This window comes from Vicugna pacos, chromosome 29 (genome assembly GCF_048564905.1).
Source record: "Vicugna pacos chromosome 29, VicPac4, whole genome shotgun sequence".
Classification (NCBI taxonomy): Eukaryota; Metazoa; Chordata; class Mammalia; order Artiodactyla; family Camelidae; genus Vicugna; species Vicugna pacos.
Window position 1 is genome coordinate 25817490 of NC_133015.1, and position 6000 is coordinate 25823489.

The following is a 6000-nucleotide window of genomic DNA, read 5'->3' on the forward strand; positions in this document are numbered from 1 at the left end:
TAAGTACACACTCATCATCTTCTCTCTTATTCTTTCTCCCGCCTCAGATGTGGGTGTTTATGTTCATAAACGATTGCTTTTCCTTCATTCTCTTAAATAGTTACTACATTTTCATATCTTTCAGCAACAATCTCCTTCTGGATAACTCTGAGTTGGACATGGCAGGTTGTACCTCCTTCACCTGACGTTTGGTCCTTGCACCTTTTCGTCACCCACTGGACATGTCCCAAGTCAAGTGTGACACCCTTCCTGCCAAAGAAGAGTGTGTCACATGAGCGTCATCTGTGTTCACCAGCATCCGTCACACATCAAACACATGATCTCATCTGGGCTCCTCCTCTGGGTTCTTCCTTTGTTAGTGGCATCACCTGTCATTTTACGATCCAGTCCTAGCCTTCACCCCGTAGGTCAAGTTCTCATCACCTCAGATCTGAATTACCACGACAGAACCAGCCCTGGTCTTTCATGACTCACCAAAGCGTCTGCGATACGGCACTCGATGTGATTATGACGTCCGCAAACCTCCCTATTTGTGTAAGATTAAAGCCAAGATGACACACCAGCCCTTCAAAATCCCTCAGGATCGAAACTCCCCAGTTCCTTGGTCAGTAAAAGCAAAAGTTAGCAAAATGCAGTTGCTTGGTTTGTTTTGATCATAATGTGAAGCAAGTAAAAACGTGTGATCGGTGGGACAAAAAGCAGGTTCTCTTCCTAAACCAGCTATAGGACGTGGAAAAGTACGAAATACTGACCCAAATCCTCATCTTGACTCAATCTGTGGTGAAGCTTTGAACTTTCCTGGACGTCAGTGATCTCATTTGCAAAATGGGAAGATAATGTTTGACTCATGGTCCTGTTGTGAGAGTCACAGGAGATGCCCTAGAGGGGGACCCAAAGTGCCCTGAGTCTCTCTGAGAACAGGGACTAGGGGAGAAGGTTAGGTTTCCCAGAACATACTTATATGATCCAAGAAGGCTTCACATAATAGTGAAATACTCTAACTTCAGAGCTTTCCAGAAATTTACTGCCATGGAAAGAAAATATAAAATGGAAAATAGAGGCGCGCTGAATAAGCAGGTAATAGACAAATTTTATATGTTGGTAATCACTTTGAAGGACTTATAATAAATAGAGAAAACGATGGCTTAGAGAGAAGAATGAGCAGCCTATTTGCGAATTTAGTGAATTAGATGAACCACCCTAATCTTACTTACCTTAACTCAAAATATGCCCTACCATATGACACCTTGATTGTATTATCTGCAATCAGTGGTGTAATATTCAGGCAATTAGATTAACCTACTCTTAGGAGTGTCACTTCTTCAAGATTAAAACCAGACCAGAGAAACAAAAGATAAATAGTCTAGCCAAACTGGAGCGGACTCACCATAAGATAAATGGGGAGAAAACCCACTAAATATAGAAACAGAGCTATCCGGCAAGAAGCACTATTACTCACATTAGTCTCTCCCTCTGTTTGTGTGTCGTCTGGATGCTACTAATTTCTGAGCAAAAAGTAATTGGACGTCCACAAAGCTGCGGTGCATTAATTACACTGAAGGTCACATTATGAACATTTCATCTTAACATGTTCTTAGAAAAGCAAGCTTTTAGGCAGACAACAAGACTATGAGTCCACTTTTGCTGAGAATTCCATCAGCAGTACACACATGAAATGACCCAGAACTCTGCTAGATTGTTTCTACCCTATAATACAGTCCCCCCTTTTCCTGAAAACTGCACCACAGTTTGTACGGAGGGGAAGGGACTTTGTGTTTAACCAACGGCGGCCAACAGCTGGTCATCCTTCTCTCTCGGTCTTCCGGTTCACCCAGGCTCCATCCGGGTTGGAGCGGCTGTCGCAGGTGCCGGAGGAGGAAGAGCAGTGGGAAGCGCTGCTGGAGTGAACACAGCATGGAGCGTTGCTGATCTGGCCACGTCCCTGTTTGCTCTCTGGACTATTTTTTCCCAGAAGATTTTTGACCATTTAAAGAAACTGCGTATCTGTTTCCTCTGAACCATTCGTCATTTTTGAGACGTTTCTTGTAAACTTTTAAAAGATAATAAGAAGTTTTTTGCCAAGTCATGATTCATTTTCCCATTTTTGGGTAAAAACAGAGAGGACTGAAAAAAGGCTTTGACTAAATATTCCATTTTGGTTTTTAACAAGTGCCACTGAAATCAGAAAAGAAACGGTCTGCAGGCTCCTGGACACCGATGGCATCTTGTGTGGCGTCCAGCTTGTGGTCCACTTTGTTCCAAATTAAATTAGGTGAAAACGAGATTTCATGCCAGGTCTATTTTCAGTCCCCAGGTTTCACTCTGACCACAGAGAGCTCAGAGTCAGGGCCTCTGGTGGGCACTGCCCTCCAAGGTTCACCACACGCCCCCCTGGCCAGCACGCTCATCAGCTTGCCTGCCAGAGCCCTGCAGACATTGACCTTACAAGCCGTGCAGAGAGATGTCGGTTGGGATACAGAAAGAGGAAAGGAAACGCTCTAGGGCGAAGCATGAAGGGCTGGATAGTGGCCGGCTGAGGGTGTTTTGGATGACAACATACAACGTGGGGAAATTATCTGAAGAAATAATAAGAGAGCAACTGTGGGTTGCCTGTCCAGAGCCACAGCTGGCAGCCTGGCCTAACAAGCTATGTACGGCCGCCCCTGGGTGTCAGAGGGCAGATGGGCCCCAGGATGCTCCGCAGATACCAAAACCTGTGGATGCTCCAGTCGCTTGTGTAACATGGTGCAGTATCTGCATGCAACCTCACACACAACATCCTCCTGTAGACTTTGAGTATTCTCTGGATTACTCACAACAACTACTACATTGTAAATGTATGCAATAGTTGCCAGTGTGCAGGAAATTCAATTTTTGTTTTTCAGAACTTTCCAAAATTTTTTTCCAAGTATTTTTGATCTGTGGTTGGTTGGTCGAATTCAAGGATATGCATGGAACCGGCAGATATGGGGTCCAACTACAATCACACACATCACCTTGAGTGAGTCCCTGCCGTGTGTTCCCTGCGCCTTCTGCCCCGACTGTTCCCAGCGGCACACGGAGGTGACGTTTTCCTTTGTTTTACATATGGAAATAAAGAGACCCAGAAAGCCTGCACCCCTTGCCCAAGTCTGTACAGTTACCGAGTCTCTATACCAGAATTCAAATTCAGATATGTCTGATCATAAATCTCATGACTTTTCCACCCTAGGAGTACAGGGACTTAATCAGGAGAAGAGGTCTTAGAGGAATCGGAAGAAAAGTTTCTGAGCTCAACTAAACCTACAGGGTTTTGTCTGTTTGTTTGTTTTCTTATGGACATGATAGTGACTGCACAAAGGAATCAAAAAAAGATGAGCTGCTAAATTAAGGTAAAGTGATTGACCCAAGATCACATGATCTGTTGATAAGTAAACCGTGCAAGACTCCAGGCTTCTTAAGAACTCAGTGCATGTTTAACCACGCAATACTGTTTTCTTATTGACGCTCCTAAATGTCTTACTCTCAGATACTTACCAATTTCTCATCACAGATTCCTCTGAGCAGATTCAAAGTGGATGCATTTTTCTTTTAAATAGTTTTGTATGAGTAACATATTACCGAAAATCTCGTACCACTTCTAAAAGATTCATGTTTTTTGTTAATTTATTTTGTGAATTCATCAGGTATATAAAATTAAATCTTCAGCTCTGAAATTTTGAGTGAATGACAATATATTGCTGATTAGAAATGGAGTGATAACTACTTCACAAATTTAAATTTTAAACATGTATGCAAGTACGTACACTGAATGTGACGAAAGTGATAAAAACTAGTCACTTTCTAATGCATTGATTTAATGATTCTTTCATTTAAAAATAAACAAACTATTATTTTACCTTTGATGATAACTTGAGGACCAAATTCATGAAAATCTACAGTGATCTTCTGACACTTTTCATGCTTAGAATGTGCTGAACAAGCTTCACAATCATAATAGAAAGAGAAGTTCTTGATCACATGACATTATTTTAATTACCCTTCACCTCCTACTTTTTCCCCATTTCTCTTTCTCTATTGTTTCTTTACTTTATCTTTTTTTTGGTAAGGGATAATAAATCAAACCCAAAAAATTCTCAAAATTGTATCACTAAGTAGGTAATTATATAATTTTCCATTTCCAGTTCAAATAGTTTAAACTGTGTGTAAACTGACTGTAATACCAAATGATAATTTAGATTTCTTAAACTCACCATCAGTTTATTCTTGATCACAGTCTAGAACGTCTATGCAGACAAAATGTTTAAAGATTACATTTCAAAAATCAGCCAATTTTAAAACTCCAACTAATGAAAGAAAAAAAGCAATGAGATGTTGCTTAACTGGCGATTTCCTGAAGACATCTTAGAGTAGAACCCAAGCTCTGGACTAAACCAAGACCCCTTCTCTCTGGCATTCCCAGGGTACCCCTGGGTCAGCTCCGAGTTGCCCACACGTCACTCCAACTTCACTAGCCAGAAATCAAATCAAGATGCTTTCTGGATGTGCTTTCAGATACTGACTTTTTCAAGTCGATTTAAGCCTATGAGTTTCCTTATCAGTATAACCTATGGCAATTATTATTTGTCCCTTATAGACCAGAAAATTACGACAGAAAGGAAGTGATTGATTCACTTAAGGTCAAAGTGAAAATACATTTGACCCTTGAACAACATAGATCTGAACTGCACGGGTCCACTTATACTCAGATTTGTTTTCAGTAAATGTATTGGAAAAATTGGGGGAGATTTGCAACAATTGAAAAAATGAACAGACAAAAAGTGTAGCCTAGAAATACGGAAAAAATTAAGACAAAAATATGTCATGAATGCATAAAACAGATGTAGATACAAGTATAACATAAAAATGTGTTAATCAACTGTTCATTATCAGCAAGGACTGTGGTCAACAGTGGGCTGTTAGTATTTCAGTTTTGGGGGGAGTCAAAAGCTACATGTGGATTTTCAACTGCATAGGAAGTTGGCACCCCCTAACCTCCCCGTTGCTCAAGGGTCAACTGTAGTTAAAATGAACTTGAGTCATATTGACCTAGACTTGACCATTTGGTGTAAAACATGGTGACCATTTTGAATCATAAATATTTTAAAACCATTCCATTATTCCATTGAGAGATACAAGAAAACTGATGCTGAATTAAAATATTGGTATATGAATATTAAAATATTGACATATGAATATATATCAATATATATTAATAAAATATAATATGAAAGTATTATAGTCCATACAATGAAAGCTCTTAAATGCAAGAGGCATGCTCGCCACAATGGGATTTTCTGATGAGTGAAGGAATGAATGCTATCGGAGATCACTAACAGTAATTCAAAGTTATAGCGTTTAAGTCTCCAAAATGCTCTCAACAGCATCATGTTGAGACTTTCTAGTATTCCACAGAGTAGGCTTCTGTTCATTTATCCCACAGATACTTAGGTGTCAATCGTATATGAAGGACTGTTCCCTAGTTGGTAGGTAAAGTGCCCCCTTTTAAGGAAAAAAAATTAAGTTTCAGTGAGTTGAGTGACTTGTCCAACACCCAAAGACCAGCATTTCAAGAATCTGGATCTCTTGACTGTCAACCATTACACGTCCCACTCCATCATTGATGCATAACGTGTTTTGTGCTGCAGGATGCCGGCTCCTTCACTGCGTGCCATGTACAGCTTGCTCTGCTGAGCCACACAGGAAGAAAACACTAAATAAGAGGTCTCTTTCCACTTGAGTGCTATTCTGTGATTCACTGGATGTGTTTCAGGGGAGGTGACATGAATATAGAAATAATTTCTGACTTTTCTTCACTAGGGGCTGCTGCCTTCTTGATAGAATTCGGTGAATAGGCAGGTTGCTTGTCTGGAATTTATATCTTTTAATTGGTATGAAAATAAAAGTCAGTGATTGAGGGCCTTTTTAAATCTCAATAATAACCATCTTTTACTTTTACATTTTTTGTAAATATGTATATAA